At 41.6% G+C, this 20,817-nt stretch overlaps 1 protein-coding gene across 12 annotated transcripts in view; it reads left to right on the top strand.

Moving 5' to 3' along the window:
* Window positions 1–20,817, top strand: part of FAM135B (family with sequence similarity 135 member B) — a 274,657-nt gene that overhangs the window by 51,093 nt on the left and 202,747 nt on the right. For 5 of the 12 annotated variants that reach the window (XM_065054466.1, XM_065054469.1, XM_065054467.1 and 2 more), the window contains one exon: window positions 2,913–2,960. The exons of 3 other annotated variants lie outside the window; for them this stretch is intronic. The gene's annotated coding sequence lies outside the window, so the exon portion shown is untranslated. Of the gene's footprint in view, window positions 1–2,912; window positions 2,976–7,981; window positions 8,366–20,817 lie in introns of those variants that run through there. 4 more of the 12 variants (XM_065054475.1, XM_065054474.1, XM_065054473.1 and 1 more) reach the window with 3 other exon arrangements.

Genomic DNA, 20,817 nt, shown 5'->3' with positions numbered 1-20,817 from the left:
TGGCCTTTTGGTTATAGATTCATTGCTCCTTTCCACCATCTCCTATATTACTTTATTGTAGCCATTACAAACTTGCTTACTGTGACGAGGAGGATCTGACTCATAATTCAAGAGATGAAAACAGACACAAGGTGAGAGAGGGAATCAGTGTGTATCTATCTCCACCTATAATAGATTCACTTAAGCAATGTACCGTTGCATTTATACTCCATCCAATAGCTCTGCAAGTCTTTCCGAAGCAGTCTGCAATGTAGGTTTGTCTCAAACATTGCTACATTGAGCTGCTGCTTCTGATATTATGAATGACCCATTTGCTGAAAGCCATTTTGAATGAGAGTTAAGGAAGTGTCCACTACCAACTACCAACTTCTGTCATTAACAAGGGTGATTGGGACACTGAAAAATATACTATTCTGATTTTTTTTTTTGCAATGGAGTCTGTAGAGCTGTGGTAGAAAGGTGGGACTCATCAGTCTGGATAATGACATCTTAAATGATTTTCCTGAGACTTTTCCCTAATCTTGCTCCTTCGTACCATTGCATTTCCAACTTGAGCCAAGGAATACAATGATGTCTTTAGCGGTTTCCATCTTACCACTGTTTAGATGGGCTTTGGAGTGTTATTGACCTTGAAGACAATATGGTTGTTGGAAGTTATAGATCAGCACTTAAAACAACTTAAACCAGGTGTTCAGATCTCAAATGTTAACCTCCACGACTGCTGAAAGTGCTGGTTCGCCACTTCCTTGGGTTTTGTACAACAGATTGCCATCCAGTGGCTGAATAACACATTGCATGTAAGCATATCTGAGTAAGCTCTTTGCTACCCTGTCCATTTTCTAAATGAAATATAAGTTTTTTCAAGCACATTTAGCTTATCTGTACCATGGTTTACCTAGACACAAATGAGGATGAGGTTTCTCCTCTGCTTACAAGGCTGCAATATGAAGCTTATTGGAAGTAATGTTAGACAAGTATTTAGTTTTTGGTGTTTGGTTTGGTTTGGTTTTTTATTCTTTACATGCAAACTCCAGTTGATAGCAAAGTACAGCTACTACTGCCTGCTAATTGGTATTTTGCATTATAATATACATATATATATATAAGAAGCTGAAAACCACTATGGAAGAGTCTTAAACAAACAAGACATCTGGCTGTATAGTGAATTATATGTATTTTAGCTGGGCATGATACCGATGAGTGTTGTTAAGGTTGTCCACCATTTCTTATAGCAATATTCTAACTTTTATAGCTTGTAATTTTGCTGCATCTTAATTGCTTGGGCTGAAAGTCTTTATGCAGGGGCATCTGCCTTGCACTCAATTAATTTTTGAAAACTGCAGCCAAAGTAGTTTAGTTCTTTCCATAAAAGTATCTAGGAGAAATAATCAGTTTTGCCTATATTAGAAATGGATTGTATGCTTTTCTTTGGAAGACTCACACTCATAGGCTCAGGACCAGATACTTCAAAGAGAGAACAGAAGCAGCAATGGTCTTTCTGTTGCATCCATCACTCAGAACATCTATCTTAAGGCAGCCCATAAACCTTTGAATAAACACAATTTTCTAGTGTTCAACAGCAATGATAGATGCAGACAGCTAAGTTCCCTCGACATGCTGACTGCACTGGATGTTTTCCAGCCTGCATCAGATAAGAATTTCTCTGCAACTTGTCTTCTCTTTTCTGGGATGCTATAGGTTTGACTGGATCAAAGTGGGACAACAGGTGGGAGGTGGGACACCCAAGGTGAGAGGAACACTCCCTGCACTGTACCTAAGCTAAATAGAGGAGCAAGTTTCCGTTTTGATTTACAGCACAAAATTGGCAGAGGGAGGTCTAGGAGGTAACAACAGACCAAGGAAGAGAGCAAGTGATTTGGGTTTAGGATATTGTAGGTTAACTGGGATGGATGTGTGTGTAAGGTGTGACTATACATGTCTGGCAATATGTGTGTGTGGAGGAATAATGAAGCTATGTATAAAACTAAGGGAGAAGTCAGCAGTGAGTGAACTAAGGTGGCAGAGATTGGGAATCTGCAATGTGAGCTGGGAGCAACAGGGTATGGGACTCTTTCATGATTTCAAAGAATGGTTGGTGTGGGAAGGCACCTCTTAAGATCATGTTGTCCACTGCCCTGCTCAAAGCAGGGTCAGCTAAAGCAGGTCACCCAGAACAATGTTCAATCAAGTTTTAAATATTTCGAATTATAGACACTCCACAACCTTCCTGGGTAATCTATTCCAGTGTTCAGACGGTTCATTATTGACCTTCAGAAAATCTCAGCTACTTGCATGAGTGTCTCAAGGAAAGTCCATGCCTTGTTTTTCGAGCACAAAATAAATGGCAATGAAAGGCCTTTTTCCACGGGGATGTTGAGAAAAAAAAAGATTGTTTGTGATTCTATGGGCTACTGCAATGGTGAGGGAAGTGCTCTGCAGATCCTGAGGCTGGCTGTAACATAATCTTTCCATCTGGGCTGGGTTATTCACAAAATCCTCCTTCCCTTCCTTTCCCTCTCCATGTGGGCACAAAGCTGAAGATGGAGGATAATAATCTTGCATGCTGGGGTTCACTTCTTATTTCAGCCATTGGTAAGATAAAAAACATACCTCCAAATCAAACTACTGCAGATGACCCTAGAAAGATTTACTTAATTAGGTATCTGATACTAGTCACTCTTTAAAGATGTCCAGAATGTGTTTATCCCTCATTCCTATAGCTCACTGACAGTAGATCTGTTATTTTCCAGAACTTTGTTCTATGGCACTTAAAGACACACCAAAACTGTTTCTAAACTCCTAATACTGCTGTAGTTCTTTCAAGTCCTATCAGATGTTTGAATTATTTTAAGCATTTGAAATGTGCTTAGTTTATTTACTCTGGGTTTTCTGACTTGCATGAAATTTTCCAGAGTTGTGAATGAGAAGACTGTATCTTGAGATTTCCAGCTGCCTTCCAGGTAAGGGGAGAACTGGTAGGTAAATGGGTAAATGTAGCTTTTTCTTGTTTAAAATAAGACTGTTTACTTGGCAGGTTGACTGTAACAAGTGAGATGCTAGACTACAAATTGAACGGCAGAATGAAACAAAATATTGAAAGGATAGAAGCTGAATGAGGACTCTGTCCCTAGAGGATGGGATAAGTGTAAGAACTTGTAAGGAAAAGTCTAAGCTTATGTCCTTGAAGCTTTTCTTGGACACAATTATTATGAGCAAATCAAGTCTTTGTGATCCTTGTATATATTATGCTATGTGGTTTTACTCTGAAATATATACTTAGTAAAATGATGCATTATACTTTATACCACACGGGACTATTCTTTTTCTAGTGCTGCAGTCTTTACCTTTAATTCTCCTGTATGATACATAAAAAATTATGCATGATTTTAAATGCTGCATGTTTTTAAAAGTGCTACATGATTTTATAGACTTGTTTTTACTGTTGTACTCCCCAAGAATCTGTTATATTTATTAGAATCATAGAATTACAGAACTGTTTGGATTAGAAGGGACCTTTACAGATCAACACCCCTGCCATGGGCTTGGACATCTTTCTCTGGATCAAGTTGCTCAAAGCCCCATCAACCTGACCTTGATCACTTTCAGTGGTGGGGCAGGAATGATGGAGCTCTGACTCTCAGCAGCTACATCAAAATAGATATATTTTAGTTAGCTGTTCTTTACCAAATAGCCTCATGAAAGGCATCCTCTCATCCCCTTTACTGTTTTTCTCCTTCCTTTTCTCAGCTGCTCCTTTGTTGCATAGCATGAAACTGGGTTATGTGAGACTGTGTTGCCTGTTGCATCAAAGGATGTTTCAAACCCTGCTATAGCAATATGGTGCAATGCTTTCTGAAAGGATCTTGGTCATCTGAATGCTCCTAGAAGGTACAGGGTATCCAGAAGAAATCAAAGCCCCAAGACTGAAAGTGTTGACTGTTCATGTGAGGCAGACTTTTTCCATTTGGATCTTACCTTTCCCTGAAATATAAAGAGTGATTAGAAAGAAACAGTCCCTGGAAACTCTGCATTGCAACCAAGAGGTAAATTTAGATTTTCAGTTAATCAAAAGAGAAGGTTAAATTTCTGTGTCCATTAACTAAAGAGCTGTTGAATCTCCTGCTGCTAGCCTGAAGCACACATTTGGCCCTACCTTCTGCTCCATAGTCTTGTTGTTGACACATTGTAATGTGACAGCCAGACTGCAGTGTCACAGAGTTTTCATGTGTCCCAGAGCTTGAAGAAAACTGTTTGAGCCAGGGTGGTCTCTGCCTGTGACCACTCATTGGTTGCTCCAGGTAGAAGCTTAGTGTTGTGGTCCTTCCCTGCCATGAGACAGCTTGCTTGAGACACACTCACTTCCTTGTCCTCTACGCATCTTTAATTCACATATCTGTGTCTCATTTTTTAAGGTTTTATGTGCTGACATTCAGGTACCTAGGGAAGTTTGCAGTTCTGAGCTTATTTCAATTAATTTAGGACTGCTTCTTTTTTTTTATCCTGCTCCTAGTGGAATTGGTAGACTGACTGTTACACTACAGCTCAAGTATTGTAGAGTAGCAGAGTGAAAAGGAGTCTACAGCCTCTAGAAATGATTCCCAGCCCAATGTGGACCCTGTAGGATGGACTGCTCCACTGAATATTTGTTAAGTATTCTGCTACCTAATGGGAATATCTGTTCCAGGTTATTAAATAACCCTAGGAATCCAGAAGATATTAGATACAAGGAAGAAATTCTTCACCATGCATGTGGTGAGGCACTGGAACAGGCTGCAGAGAAGTTGTGGATGTCCCACCCCTGGAAGTGTTCAAGTCCAGTTTGCATGGGGCCTTGAGCAACCTGGCCTAAGTGGAATGTGTCCATGGCAGGAGGCTTGCAACTAGATGATTTTGTAGGTCTCTCCCAACTCAAACCTTTCTATGATTCTGTCTCTGAATACAACATTTGCTGCCTATGGTGGACAATGGGACACCAAATATGTCCAAGGACATCTGTGCTGTTGAGGGAGCATTCAGCAACTAAACAGGCACACAAACATCTTCACTGATGAAACGTCAAGTTCCTGGGGGGCTAAGGTGGCAGCTATGAAGGTGTTCCCAGAAGGTACATTTCAGTTTTAATCTTTGTTGATGGGCATCAGAGCTCAAATGTTTGATTTGGTGGGATAGCTCTTCCAAACAAGAGTTAGGGATGGGATTTGCCTTTACTTCAGGGTGTTGTAGATAGGTACAAGTTAGACAGCCTTGGTGTCTTCCTAACGACAGGGCAGAAAAAGGACACAAGAGAAAATTTAACTGATTTGTTTTAGAAGTCTGTGTCAAGCTAAGTTGATTTACCTCTTTTCAGTATTTAAGGAAGAAAATAATCTAGACATGACTAAACATAGGTCTAGTACCATCTGAGGTGCCCTATAATTCCTAAGTGGGGCTGAAAGATATGACATAGGTTCTACTCTTAAAAATGAAAGCTATTACTGAAAATGCAGCCTTTCCTCTATGTTCTGTCAAATGCGAGTGTGAGGTGTCCTTTCTTCATAGAAACATATCTACTTAAGAAATCAACTTGCTTTACACATTGTCATAGGATTGTAGCCAAAAGGTTTGTTACTTCACCACAAGGGTTGTCGGGCATTGGAACAGGCTGTCCAGGGAAGTCATTGAGTCACCATCCCTGGAGGTATTTTAAAGATGTGTAGGTGTGGTGCTCAGGGTTTAGTGGTGAACTTGGCATTGTTAGGGTAACAACTGGACTCGATGATCTTAAATGTCTGTTCCAACTTAAACACTTCTATTATTCTATGACTTATCTCCCTAGTGAACTGGTGCAAGTCATTGATCCCACCATGCAGGACCTCCTTGCTTGACTGATGTCAAATGAATTTTTTTCACCTTTTTTTTTGTTTTGTTTAGGTTTTGTTTTGTCAGAGCTTTATATCCACTTTGTACTCCCTTGGCACAGTTGAAGATGTGAGTTCTGCAGGGTCCGGACAGTGAGCTATAAGAGTCATTGGTTTTAGTGGGCTCTGCATGCCCTTAAGGGTTGAATTTTTCCTCAGTGTTGCAGGCTAGCACCAACAACAATATTAAGGTGGGTAGATCCTCAGTGATGTAATGCAGCCATTCTGAACTGAAGCACCCGAAGCCAATGGGGCCAACTGTCTCCTGCTATTCTTATGTGTGTTCTTGAAATCAGAGATGCAGCCCTCAAAAAATAGCCCTAATAAGCAAAGTTGGAAAATATAAAATTCCAAGCTGATTACACATACCTCAGCAGATACATTTAGCATTAGGCTCCCTGATTTAGCAGAAATAAGATCTGTCTGTGGTTGAGTGATCTATTCAGAACAACCACGGGGTTTGCTGTCAGCTACTTAGTTATGGGGTGGGTGAAGTGGATTCCCTTATAATCATTAATGGAATGCAATCTTCTCCCCCTGCACCCAAAATTACAGCAGGGAATCCCCTGGTCCATGCATGCACCAAATATTATTTCTTAGCTCTTAAGAAAGAGTTTGGAGGACTGTCTAATTTTACATGCATGACATTTTTAAAGACTAAAATAGATACCATGTTTCTTATATATTTTTGAGTGGTAGAAAGGCCCTTTGAATCAACTATTCCATGTAGTCTCTGAGTGAACATCAGAATTGTTGCCTAAAAGAATATTAACTAAAAAACCTATGGGGAAAATGATTTATATGATGACTAGTTTTATAAGATACATGGAGACTAGGAAATTGGAGGCTACTCCAAGGAAGTCTGACAGTGTAAGCTGGCTGGAGCAAAATGCAACTTGGGTAGGTGACTTCAGGTTCTCCTATAGTAATGAGACATACAGAAAAATGCCTTGATATGTATCACATTATGACACTTCAAATGAACATAGTGTGGAGACATTGTCTTCTAGAATACCTTGAGAAGCTGTGCTGCCACCACATCTCCTATAACTATTTCTCCAGGTCTGATACTTTCATAGGGAACACCACCCAGTGTGTCTTCTTGGTGCCTCAGGCTCATAGAGTGATATCCTCTGCAGCATCCAGGCTGCAAGCAGAGCTCTGTCAGTAGGAAGCAAATCCCTTTAGAAAGATTCCACAAGTGATTTTTCAGTTTTTCAGTAGGTTTTATACAGTGTTTTGCAATGTCCTGCAAATGGTACCAGCACTTGAAAGAACTGTCACGGCTCATGAGCGTTATGCAGCTTTGCACTGACATTTTTGGATGGAAGTGACATTTGAGCGTTGTGACCTTGCTGTGTCTTGTGATGTTCCAGAGCACAATGCGAGCCTCCTGACCTGCATATTTGGTAGATAAATGGCAACCGAATGCCTTGATTTCACATGTCTCTCTCAGTTAGGACTCTGCATTTTGATCATGTGGCAGCCTGTCCACCTGAGGTCTTTTTCCCTTCTTGTTTTTCAGATCCCTAGAGAAAGGCAAAGTTCAGCTTGTTTACTTCATGCAGTTAGGCGTGAAAGTATTAGTGTTCTGGGTTCTGTAAAAGGGTTCCTTCCAGGAAGGTTTTTCTCACTGTTTTGTGGTAAGAGACAATTCTCTTTCTCAAACAGACCTGGCTTATAAGGGGATTTCTCTATGCAAAAAACACCTTTACACAAAAAGGCAGTAAAATCCCACTTTTAAGTCATGTTTTAAAGAAAAAGGGTTGACCTTCAGTTTAAAAGAGAAAAAGTTCTAAATTGCGTCAAAACAGGAACTTTGAAAATTATTCCCCTCCTCGGTTTTCCTATTTAGTTTGATTCCTTATAAAAATGCAAAGCACCCCCAAAAAATGGAACCCAGGCCTCCTTCCTAGAAGCTGCTGTTTGACCTTTGTAGGGCAGCGAGCTCTTCAACCACAAGTACAGAATGCAAACATTTCGGATGCGTCGGTCCATATGTTTTCCCTGAGACCTGGCACCGCACCAGGGAGTGACCTCCGTCCTCCTCACCATCGCTGTGCCTCAGCAAGGGCTCTGGGGTGAAATATTGATACCTGTGTCTGTATATCGAGAGCTGTTTGGCTGTGATGGGTGCCGAGGAGATCTGGGCGCTGGGGCAGCTGTTGCGCTGAGCAGCGCCGCTGCTGCCACTGAGTTGAGTAACCATGGCAACAGCATCACCGCCAGCATCCTCCTCCTCCTCACTCGGCTCTCCTCCTCCTCGGCATCATCATCAGCAGCAGCAGCCCTGGCAGGAGCCAGAGCCCGGCAGCCGAGGCTGCAGCCAGCTGCCTGCTGTCCCCTACCTGCACTGTCACCCCGCCACAGCACCTGCACCGGCCCCGCTGCTCCCCACAGGGGGGAAAAATAGGGGAGAGGGAGCTAAGGGTGGTGCACTGACTGCAGAGGGATCCCAGACAACCCAGGTAAGAGCTGCGGGGCTGCTCGCAAACTCCCCGTGACCGACGTGGTGTGTGCCTGGCGTGTGTTTGCGTGCGAGTGTTTGTTGCTAGTTTTTCTGGCTCGCTCCTTCCAACGGCAGTGTGATGACAATTCAAGGCAAGCATGTTTTCTGGCTCGTGTTTCACGTCTCTGCCATCCTGTCCCTCTCCCTCTCCTCTACCCAGATACATAAGGAATAATAAATAATATTCAAAAGGTCGGTAGAAAATGGGGTGCCTGGGGAACTGTGTTGAACGGCTGTGCTTTTGAAATAAAAGTGAGCAGCAGCAGCAGTGCAAAGGTCGACATGGTCATTAATAACCCTTAAAAAAAAAAAAAGGTCACACACTTCTGTCTCTGATCATTCTACAAATAAATCTCTCTCATATTCAGCAGAGCTATAAACCAGAAAGGTGTGTGAAAAGCCAAGACTAGAAACCTCACTGTAGTCCACAACTGGCACCTTTACCTTAAGTGCTTTAAAGCCAGATTAAGTCATTACAATCCTAATACAATCATACCTGTAAATATATGTGTATACATATATTTGTGAAAATACTGGTCTTAAACCTTCACGGTTTTTAAGAAGAAAAAAAAAAAAATGAAATCTTCATAAAGATGTGGATGTGATGGCCAGGCAGTAAGAGACGCTTGTTTAATATGTATGTGAGAAAACATGTACTGGGTACATTTAAAAAGGTAGAAAGAATAGCTCTAATCCAAAGGCATATGAGGACAGTCCTTGTCATTTTAAAGACAAAAGAAATCCAAAGCCACGGAGCGTCCTTGTGCAGGCAAATATATGTGGATGAGTGCGTACATGCCTGAGGAGCATGAAGGGGGAGAGAATAAGAAGTAAGTTTAAGCCAAGCGGTAAGTGTTTGCTATGTAATGACTGCAGAGAGCTCTTTCCACTTCCACGTAACTATTTCTGTGCATTTCTTTATTTATTTAGTCAGCAGTAAGGAGACAGAGAGCTGCTGCTGCTGCTGCCTCTATCTCCTCTCTCAACCCCTGTTCTCCCTGTCTGGTGACCCAATCTTCCCTTCTCCTCCCCAAATCTTCCTTGTCTCTGTGGCTGGAAATGTTGCTGGTTTTAATGTTCATGAGTATTTTAAAAGAAGGCTTTTGAACCTGTCCCATAATACAATATAGTTATAATTCTGCTTCTTATTTATACTGTGGGGACAATCTTGTTATGACCCAGTACTAAGTAATACAGTAAAAGCTAAAAGGCACCTGTCTTTCAGATTAAACCTGATTTGAAAATTGCAGGGCTTTTTGGTTCCAATCCTGTGTTTGGCTATTTGACTGCATATCCTCCTAAAATCATCAGGAGCTGTAAGATAATTGAGATTATAGGTATAGAACAGAAGGCAGAATTGGGCCCATATTTCTCTCTAATTATAAACATCCTCCTCCTGCAAGCTATGAGAAAACAAGGAATTTGGGTAGGCAGAACCTCATGCTCAGTTCTTATGCAGAGGTATGGTAAAAATTACCTGGTAATTACAGCCTATCCCAAGGGAACTTGATAGGATGAGAAAGGGAAAAAGAAAACATAAAGAAGTATTTGGAACTGGTGCTTTGATTTGCAAAATAATTTCCTTAGGAACCTGACCTTAACATCACAACAGGTCTTCTCTACAAGGGGCTGTTTGATCTGTATTAATAACAATGCTTACAGACACTAAGTTTAGCTGATGATGGTGATTTTGGATACTTCTGTTAATTAAACTGAGGCACTGTAGGGCTGTAGTCGTGAGGACACTAGATAAGCCTGGACACATTTACAGAGTGTATTTCTGCTTGAGATTTGGTGTCTACTTGAAATCTAGAGAATATTTAAATCTTACAACTTTCTTAACAACAGAGAGGGAATAAAAATACCTGTAAATAGAGCACAAATCTGATCATACTGCTGGCACCAAGACGTCAGAGGCAAAATCAAAATCCTATTTATATGTGAAGCCAAGATGTAAAACGTATAATCAAGGGGAACCTCAGTAAAGCATCAGGCAGTGATTCTGTCATCAGCACAAGCAAATTACTGAAGGTCAAAGGGTTTTGGGGGCTACATATTACCACCCTGCAAGTCTTACTTTGCTGCTAGCTGTGGGCAGATGATTGTGAGGAATCCAGAACTCATACACAGACTTTTGATTATTATGGGACAGCAAAACTTCTCTTAGAAATGGCTCTGAGAAAGGCTGATCTTTCTGTGAGTGCTACTTTGCCATAAAAACCCTCAGTGGAGGGCTGGTTGTTTATGGAAAGTAGGGGCACAGAATCTGGTCTCAGTGCCAAGAGCAAAGATGTTCCCCACCCCAGATAACCAATTTATAGTGCTCAGTGCTCCCCACCTCCACAGCTCTGTCCCTTGCTTAAACTGGAAAACTTCGGAGAGATTTTTTTCATTTTACCTTACGACTTGTTCTATTGTATTTTATTTGTTTAGTAACGGAAGGAAACACAGTCTTTCTTTTTGCTCTGTGCACGGCTGTTAACAGCTGCTCTCCTGATGCTGACTTAGTGCTGTTCCCTAGCACTGTTCTAAGGAAAAAAAAGCTATTTTTGTATCTAATGATATTACTAAGTATCTTTTAAAATCCCAATCGTTATTTTCATTAGCCACTCACTGGGTATCTTGGAGCTCAGAACAAAAGAAGATTTATACAATAGTTGCTGTTCAAAAGTCAGCATTTGCCAACAGGTTGAGACAGGGATTTCTGAAATGCTGAACCCAAGGCTTTTTTTTCTGTTTGTTTGTTTTAATAAGGAAGCTGAGGTTTTCCAGATCCTACTTTGTAGTAACCTGAGGCAAGAGATGATTTAATGACGAATGCTGTACCTTATGTTTTGTTTAGCAATGCTATTAATTTTATTTTGAGGCTATGCTTAAACTGCTGTTTATGACTCCTTTCAATAATCACAGTCTGTGATTTCCCCTGTTGCAATGGTGTAAATTTTTCCCTTTACACTGCATGGTGATTGGCTAGATAAGATCCTTAATGAGACAGACATGTAATCATGGAAAATAAAAGTTTTCACAGTGAACAGGGGAAGGGTGAGATCTTTACTTAGGAAACTGGACACTCCCTATCTGGTCCCCTTGAAATTAGCAGGAGTTTTTATCATTACCTGATAAGGAAATAACCTTTTTTTTTTGCCAACACTCAGCTACTTGATGGGTCAGTCTGGCCTTGTCAGGTTCTTCTCAAGTCTGAATCATACCCATGCTCATGTAACATGGATCTTTGTCCACCTAGCATATACCCTCACTAGCACTTGGAAGACTGTGACTCCTTTCTAATCTATTTGTTTTAGTAGTGGCAGCTCTTCGTCTCTTTGTTCAGCATCTTCTGGGGTCCGTCAGCTTCCTTGTTCATGGGTTAAACCCTCCACCCCAGCTTGGTGAGCAGACTGAGTCTGTGCTTCCCAGCAGCACAGCTACAAGGCATTGAGGAATTGTGTCTAACAGCATGAAGAGTGCAGGTATCTCTCTTAGTGTGTATTTCTTCTGATCTTCTCTGTACCCAGTTCCCTTCCTTGCACACTGGCAATGTCTGACATGCTGCAAAACGCCTAGGGTCTGTGATGTAGCATGACCTTTGCTAACATTGCTCCAGGAGGTAATGGGCTGAAACAACCAGGACCAGTTGTGGCTACTTGGCCGATCGGAGCCTACTTTAGAAGGTCAACAGCATGACATGCCTGATATCAACTTGTTGTGCTAGTGAGTCAGAAGCTGACTTCTTCCAAATCTTCCAAATCCAAGAAGACATTCTTTTATTCTCACTCTAATGCTATTATTAGTGCCTGCAATGTTAAGAACTCTGTTATTCAGCACTTTTACCACTTCCCTGTTTCACTGCAGTCCAAACAAAGTGTAAAAGTGAGAATTTATTAATTTTCTACATTCAAATGTTGCCGCCACCTATGTGTTGTTGCAGATCAAAAGATAACCCCCTGGAGGGAGGTGGATGCTCTCTCTGGTCCTCCTACAAATCTGCAAGAAATCTGATAGCATTTCTGTTTTTGTCTCAGGTGCAGATGTGGTTTCTTTCTGTCTGGAGCCCCCACACCTCAGATGTGACTATGTTTCAGTAACAAACCAATCCATTTTTATGGCTCTGTCAGGTAAAGAGTGATTCTGGTTTTGCTGACATCCACAGAGAAATCTAAGTTCATCTTCCATGGACACAGAAGAATCCACAGTTTACTGCTCTTACTTCACATGAAGCACTGTAGGTAGATGCAATATCCCAACACATCCTTGATATCTGTTGTGTTTTCTTATCCTTAGGACCACAGATGTAAGACAGGCAAAGCAGCAGTATGACCTACTGCTGGCATACATATTTACAAAATGTTTGCTTTTGTACTTTCTGATCTGTGTCTGGTAGATATGTTTATCTACAGTTGTTCTTATTTATTCTTAGCTATATAGACAGATCAAACCTTATGCATCCTATTGGACTTTAAAGAAGGAATTGCAGATATGACTTTTTATACCACAAACCTGTGTTGATAATGCATAGCAGTGCTATCATAGAAGTTGCTAGTTGTCACTTTTGCATGGAAATTTAAAATTCTGACCTCCTGGTAACAGTGTGGCTTTTAATGATTCACAGAATGCACCACAATGACAAGTGGGATTTTTTTAATATAACTGCTTGGTAGAGACTATTCGTGCTATTAGGACCCTGATGCCACCATTTAGCAGCCTGGAAAACAGCAGGTGTTTTCTTTGTCCAGCTAGTTAAGTAAACAATCTCTCCCGGTTTATTACTATCCAGATCTGGGCAACTGGAAATGAGTCTGGCTCTGCCAGCATCTTCTAACATGTAATTTCAGTTCCTAACATGTTGCTAACATTGTATTTATTTCTGAGGCTAGAAAGCAGTGTTCCATTATTTTATTATGGCCCAGAAAAACCCCATGAGTATTACTTGGAGTTTGTGGCTTGAGTGAAACATTGTTTGTATCTGTGTCAACTTGTCAGCCCATGCTGCCAAAATCACTGTGGCAGTAGGGAAAGCAATCCTATTTTCTGAGGATGATTTTGTAGAGAACAGAGCAAAAGAACCAGTATTTCCCTCCCCTGAGTCCTCTACAAGTGGAGTATTTCAGTATGATAATTTCCATCCTTGTTGTATTCTCTTCTCCTTTCCACTGATAGTCTCTCATTCTTCTCAGTGGCTCTGGCTTGACCTTATTGTGGGCAGAGGATGCTTGTAGATGGTGTAAGCTTGTGATCTAGTTAAACATGCCCTTGGCTTGTGGGTGTCAGCTTTGAGGATGTCTGCATGAAACAACTGATGACATTATTTTGTTTGCATAAGAAAGCTTCCCATGTGTTTTAGTGGCGGTGGGGAAACACACTATTTTATGCCACTTATTTGGATTTGTGCAATCTAACAAAATCTGAGTTCTTACAGTTATTCTGGCTTTTGAAGAGGACTGAGACTCTGAGCCACAGGTTCTGAGCCTGTGATGCAGGCTTGCTAGCTGCCAGTACCTGTAGCGACTGCTCACCCTCTGTGTGATGGAGTAACTGCGTTCAGCAGGTACTGGCTTACACCTGCACAGCTCTTCTGTGCTATTAGGACCCAACTATCCCCTATCTTAAGAAATGAGGATCTCTGTAGGACAAGGCAGATGGATTTCACCAGACCTGAGCAGTTTCTGCTGCTGCAAGTGATTCTTCTTACAGTACACAACACTGCATAAATCTATTCTACACAGTGCAACGGCACATCCTTATTTATTTTCTTTGCCTGCCTGCATGGGTTTAAAATCTCAGCTGAAAAATTCTCTTTTCTGCTTGTGTTTCCTCACTGTTTTATCTCTGTTTCCTTCTCTCTTTGCATTTGTGTTTGAGCTGAACTGTGTGAGGGTACAGCTTGCCAGGTTAGACGTTAGAAAAAATAAAGTTGCATTGTGTTATGTTCTAGAGTGTTTTGCTCTGGAGCTGCTCAGCCCTTTCACTGCTGGAGGCTATAGGATGCTTGCCACTGACCTCAGAAACAGCAGGATTCATCCCAATGCTCAAAAGTCTTTTCAGAAGGAAAGACAATGCACAAGGCTGTGAAGAGATGGTTGTTTGACAAAAGCGTGGAAGTCTGAACCCCATCAGCCAAAAAGCTTTTGTTTGCTGTCATAGGTGGATCAAAGTAATGCTGCTCTTTCAGCCTGGGACACCATGACCACCAGAACATTATTTGTCTTTGTGTGGGAAACCAAGCAGCAAAGTCAGGGACATTCAGAGGCAAAAGAGGAACAAAGTAGAGAGACATTATTCCAGCAAGGTTACACTTTTTTGCAAGCAGTCAACATCTGCAGGTTGGCCCAAAATGAAGAGGAATAATAATTTTAAAATGTAACGTGAAAAGCCCTTAGATGTGTTCTGTCTTTTATGGTGCGAATGAGAGGAATAGATTTTAGATTGCATCAGTCCTTTGTCTGCAGAGGGAAGAAAGATTGTTCAGGAAAAAAAAAAAAAAAAAGGAAAAAAACATAGTGAGGAATGATCAGCAGATTCTTGCTAATTTTTAGTAGCACTGTAAATTAGGCCTTGTTTTCTTAGGTGACTTGCGTTGGTAGTGGATGACATTAATGCTTTATTAAACTTGCCGTGCTGAGAAGCTCATGGCTTTAGTGTAGCTAATAATAATACCCTAATCGAGAAACAGAAGGTGGGATAACTCAGCATCAGAAATTGGAATGCAGAAATAGTCACTGCTAGTTGAACTAAAAATACACAATGGCATAACCCTCTTGCCTACAGCAGCACATGCTGAACACACATTGGCCTCTGGTGGTGGGGGAATGGCTTTCCTTTGTTTTTGGCAGCTGCTAGAACAGCAATGCTTTGTGGTGACCCACCTGTGTGAGCGCCAAACTCAACCTCAGATGTTCAAGGTCTCTTGTAGCAAGTTAATGAGTATCCTCGCCAAGTTAATAATTCTCCAGAGCCATAAGCAGACTGCACAGGGTGAAACAGGCTATGTAGAATGACTTGGGAAGCCAGTTTGTGCTAGGGTGGGACTATGTGATCGTGGTAGTAACCAACTAAGCAGGAGTGACCTGCAGCAGGGACAGGCATGTAACCATGGCTACTCTGTTCCCCTGCTCTATGCTCCTACTTGGGCATAAACAGCAGATGTCAAGATCACTGCTAAATTATAAGCCTTGGTTCTCTTGCTGTGTAAGGGTTGTTTGTGTCCAAAGAGATTTATCCATTTTTCTCTACAGCCCCTCAAGGCATGACCAACCTCTCAACTTGGGCTTGATGAAGGTGAAATTTGATTTATCATGTACATATTTTTGTTGCTATGATCTTTAAGTCTCCATGATGATACACTAAGGGTTGCCCAGATATAGTGGTGATGTGGGACCCTGAAATAGGTTAGTTAAATCAAAGCAGGACACATCTAATGCCAGAATCAGCACTGCAACACGGAATACCTGCTGCACTGTCAGATGGCAGATCAAAGATGAGGAACACACTGCAGAAAAAGAAAGGTGCTCAATGAAAAGAGGGAGTTAACTCCCTGTATTGGGCACAAGTGATGAAACATTGTCCCTGGATAAAGGACACAAACACAACATAGTGCTGGAAGAGTGAAGACAAGAAGCAAGGGGTAGATGCACTAACTGGGAATTTCTGCATCACGTGTAATGAAACCCTGGCTGTGGCGGAAATCCTTGGCTGGTTTGAATACAGAGACAACTGTGGCTGGGATAGGAGTGGGCAAGGACATGCCTGGAGCTACTTTGGTCACCACACCTGCAAGCAGGAAGAATACAGGTGGCTGCATCAGCACTTCTGCCTTGTTTCCCCTCCCAAAGTCAGGTGTCTGCTCACCATACCAGCACAAGTGTTTCCCTCAGAGCAGAAGATGGCACCATATTGTATGAAGAACTGTAGCTAACAGAACTGTTTTTAAAAGATTCAACCTAGAGCCAAGCCTTTTCCTCAGTGCACCGGAGCTTTTCTTCTGCCTGTTTTCCTTTTGTATTATATTCTGAGGTCATCACTCTCCCTTGTGTCTCATCTGAGGCTTTTTGGAGTCATGGGGATAAGCTGCAGAGAGGTCAGGAAAAATGCAGAGGTTGTTTCTCCTGTGATAGATGCCTTTTGTGTAGACTTTAGATAAAGGGAGCATCTTTCTGAGACTGCTATTTGACTAACTCTTGCGAGAAGTGAATATCAAAAAGCCATTTTTTGTTCAAGGGATAGGTTCATGGCATAAGCCAGGTTGAAAGGGACCTCTCTTCCAATCACCTGTTCAAATCAGGGTCACCTGTGGGATCAGACCAGCTTTCTCAGGTTTTTATCCAGTCCAGGTTTCTACCCATCTATGGGTGGTCCATAAAAGATTTTAAATGGTCGGGAGGAGCTTTCAGAGAGAGATTGTTTTTGAGAAACAGAGGTGATCTGACAGCACATGCAAAGAGAATTTCCATGAGGACTTCTGACTGTGGAGACACCCAGAGGAAGCTGGCAGAGTCTCTGAGAGGAGAACAGAATGCAAAGCATGACAGAGGTGAAGATGAACTTGTCAAAAGCTGTCAAGGGCAGGTTTATTCCCAGGCACGTATGGCTTCCTCTGGGGACTTCTGGAATATGCTTTGCTGGGGGAAGGCACTGACGTTTATAGTGAAATGGGTCTGGCTTGCCCTGCTTCTGTACACGGCAGATGACTGTTCTGGAAGATAATGCCTCAGGTCAGTGATTTAATTATGTCTTTTACCATACCTGAGATAACCCAAGGCTTACAGGATGACTTTTGGAAGAATCATCTGTTTGGCAGCAATAATCACCAATTACCAAGAAAAGATCACCTTAGTCATTTCCTTATCCCATCTTCCAACCAAAAGCTCAGTTTATAGAAGCTTTGATTTCAGGACCAGTGCCACTGATATTCAGAAACCTCTCATCATAAGAACATTTGAAAAAGAGTTTGAGGACCAATTATATAAATGTTTCCTCTTTTGTAAAACAACTTGGGAGCTGTAAACATGCTGGGTCCACTTCTCTGTAAATAATTCATCACAATGAATTATTTAGATGTGTAGGCTGTGTTTTACGTAAGGAAATGCTTTTCTTAATGTGAAGGAAATGCAGATATTTAGGTAATTTTGAAAGAAGCAGCTGACATTTCACTCTTTCACTTTTGCCCAAGCTGCAATTGGTTTTTGTCATGAGTGTGGCTGATACCAGGTCTGTAGCATGTCAAGGTGACTTCATCAGCAGCAAAAATCACAAAGCCTTTCAGCAGAATAAGGCTTATCAGAAGTCATAGTGTCCTCTTCCTATTGTAGATGTGCAAAGGGCAGATTTTAGAATAATTGTTTATATTCCAGATGAAGCTGGAGATGATGACTTCAATCCATGGGAGAGAAGCAAAGGTGGATGCTGTTCCTGATGGAGTCTTTTGTACAAGGCTTTCATTTTTGAGACTGATTTGTGAGATTAACTTGAATTTTATCCTTTTTTTTTTTTTAATATATATTTGGATAATTCTCTTGCATTTTCTTTTCTCTCCCCTTCCTTTTCCTCCCTCAACAGCAGATGATTTTGAAGACAGCATGAATGAAACAAAAAGTTGGCATGGTCTAGCTGGATTTCCTGACAAGATAAACATTAAGTTAAATGTGAAACATAAGCCTTAGTGTGTGACTGTAATTTTATAGGTTCTTTTATATGTTATGGTTGGCAACAGAATCTCTACAGCCTATTCTGGCTAGAAAGAACAGTATTTCTTAGTCTTAAGATCTGAAATTGGTATATAACACTAGCTGTGCAGTGTGAGTGGTGGAGTGAATCTTTGTTATGAATAGTTTCTATTCTGATACATTTTATAAATGCAGGTGCTTTGTGTTGAGGATGATGGTCTTATTATCAGAAATCCTCTTCTGTCTTAATCCAGCCTTTGGCATTAAACTCTCTGGAGGTAATGCAGCTCCATTTACTTCCACTGTGGAGTACAGACTTGCATTGGGTGAGAATATTTCCTCTTACAGTCGCACAAGTACAAAATTGGAGGGATATGGGTCTAGTTAATTCTGTAAGACATTAGTTTATGCAGCCGGATCACTGGAGTAAGGATGAATGCCATGTCTCTCCCTTTGGTTTTGGGGACAAGTCACTCAATCTAGGAACTGCAATAAAGCCTTATTTCCCCCACACCCCCATACACCCACCTTTTTATGCAAGGATTCCAGGCAGAAATGCTATTGCTAGTTCATGTATGAGAAGATACAGACCCATGAGTCTTTGCATTTTATATGAGACCCTGGTTATGGGTGGAATTTAATTTAGTGATCTGCAGTGGAATCAACTTCATCCAAAGCAGGTAACAGCTTTCTTTTTTTGTGGACAGGGCAGAGAAACAGGTATTTCTAAGGCACTACACAGACAACTTTTTAAAAATGCCTACTTTAGGATAGAAAGATCATGCTCAAACTTCATTTCTGCTGTATAAAAAGGAACCTGGACAAGTAATTGAGAAACAGCCATTTACACTGTAGATGTCTGTCATTTTACCAAGTGTATCCAATCTTATTTCCTGCTAAAATATTGAACAGTGCATGGACATCCCGAACCTTATCCCTCTTCTCCAGGCACCGTTGTCATTTGTTTGTAGGTTTCCCAAGATGTGTGGCATAGCAATCTTCTTCGTAGCAGGGCACATATAGAATCATAGAATCATTTTGGTTGGAAAAGACCTTTTAGTTCATCAAGTCCAACCATTAACCTAGCACTGCCAAGTCCACCTCTAAACCGTGTCCCCAAGCACCTCATCTACACGCCTTAAATACCTCCAGGGATGGTGACTTGTCTTTGTCATTCAGGTTTCCAGTCCATTCTGGTGTTTCACAAGGCAAGATCGCCTTTCCTCTGATCTGCTATCATGTTCCTCTCTATGATGTCCTACTTAGGACTCCTGACTGCTTGCTGCACTACCACAGTGGCGGAATGGTGAAGGAGCCACTAATGTTACTTCAGAGTATGTGTAGTGAAGGATTTTAGTGGTAAAATGTAGTCAGGGAATAATCAGCATATTTGACAAAAATGTGGCATGTTTGGGAAATGCCTTTGGACTTTGAGGATGCAAACCCAATGAGCCACCTTGGACAACAGAGGAACTATCGCTGCCTTAGATATGTGCCCAACTGCACCAGGACATCCCTGACATTCAGTCCTGTTGGGTAGGGCCCTTTAGCCCAAGCAGAAAGTCATCCTTCCCTTGCCTGTGAGAGAGCTTGTTCGGGAATAGCTTAAGTGCACCTCTGCAGTGGTTCAGATATGCAGTACCCTTGGTTTGGAGGAGTAATTTAGTGCTTTGTGTGGGTGCACTTATGGAAACACACAGCTTCTCTTAAAAAAAATATACATGTTTCTGATGTTTGCAGATGTTATGGCTGCACATTAGGAGGAAAAAAATAAAAAGACGAAATTTTGGTGGAGGAAATTTCCATTATTCACCAGCAGTTCTTTGCAGACAACACTTTTATTTATGACTATCATATTTGTACCGTAATGGCTTTTTCTGTGTGGGGAGAGAAAAGGAGTTGGAACTTGATTCCCGGAGGGATGAAGTATGTCTGGTAGTAAGGAAAACAACAACCATATAAAATGAAGTGCATCTTAAGGCCTTTTTCCTACAACTGCCACTAGAGTGACAATGAACCATGCTGATGCTTGGCCCTTGTTGGCTTTTCCAGGACTTCCACCTGGACTTTTCCTTCAGTCACTCTGGAGCCTAAACTTTTAATGTTGTTGTAACCTTTTCCTGACTTGTTCACTACAAGACTTTCTGACTCTGGTTGAAGTCAAGGAGAGCAGCAGTATGATGCCGGATGAGTACCTTAAATCTGAGGTGTGTAGAATTGAGAAAAAAAATTGAAAAATCCAGACGATGATAAACTAGTTTCCAGATCCATGCCTATCTTCCTCCACCCCATTCACAGACCTCTCAACCTGGATACAGCCAGTGTGCCTCTGTTTCCAAGGACCACACTTTGTACACCAGTGTCTCTCATGGCAGCCACTCTCTGGCTGGGGGACCTGCTGTGATAGCCCAACCTGTGGTGTCCTCACCCACTGTGGCTCACAATGCAGGCATGAGGCTGAGATACTTTGCTGCTGCAGCTGCTGATGTAAGTGGTTGTAGCTGCTGGTGAAATTTGTGTCCCAGACATTGCTGACAATATGTTGAGAAGACAAATGCTTATTTTCTTCTTCTTCCACTGTTGTGCAATGTAGTACAAGGTCTTGCATGACTCCTGTTCACTTGACTTCTGTGATTGTTTCAGTAGGATTTGCAGGTTAGGTGGATGGGTTGTCACGAGGAACCAAAACTATTCGCTTCAAAATTATTTCTCTTCCAGTCTGGAGCAATGGAACTGCTGAGACAGAGTCCAA

Source organism: Columba livia, chromosome 2, assembly GCF_036013475.1.
Source record: "Columba livia isolate bColLiv1 breed racing homer chromosome 2, bColLiv1.pat.W.v2, whole genome shotgun sequence".
Taxonomy (NCBI): domain Eukaryota; kingdom Metazoa; phylum Chordata; class Aves; order Columbiformes; family Columbidae; genus Columba; species Columba livia.
This window is presented reverse-complemented; position numbering and strand designations above follow the sequence as displayed.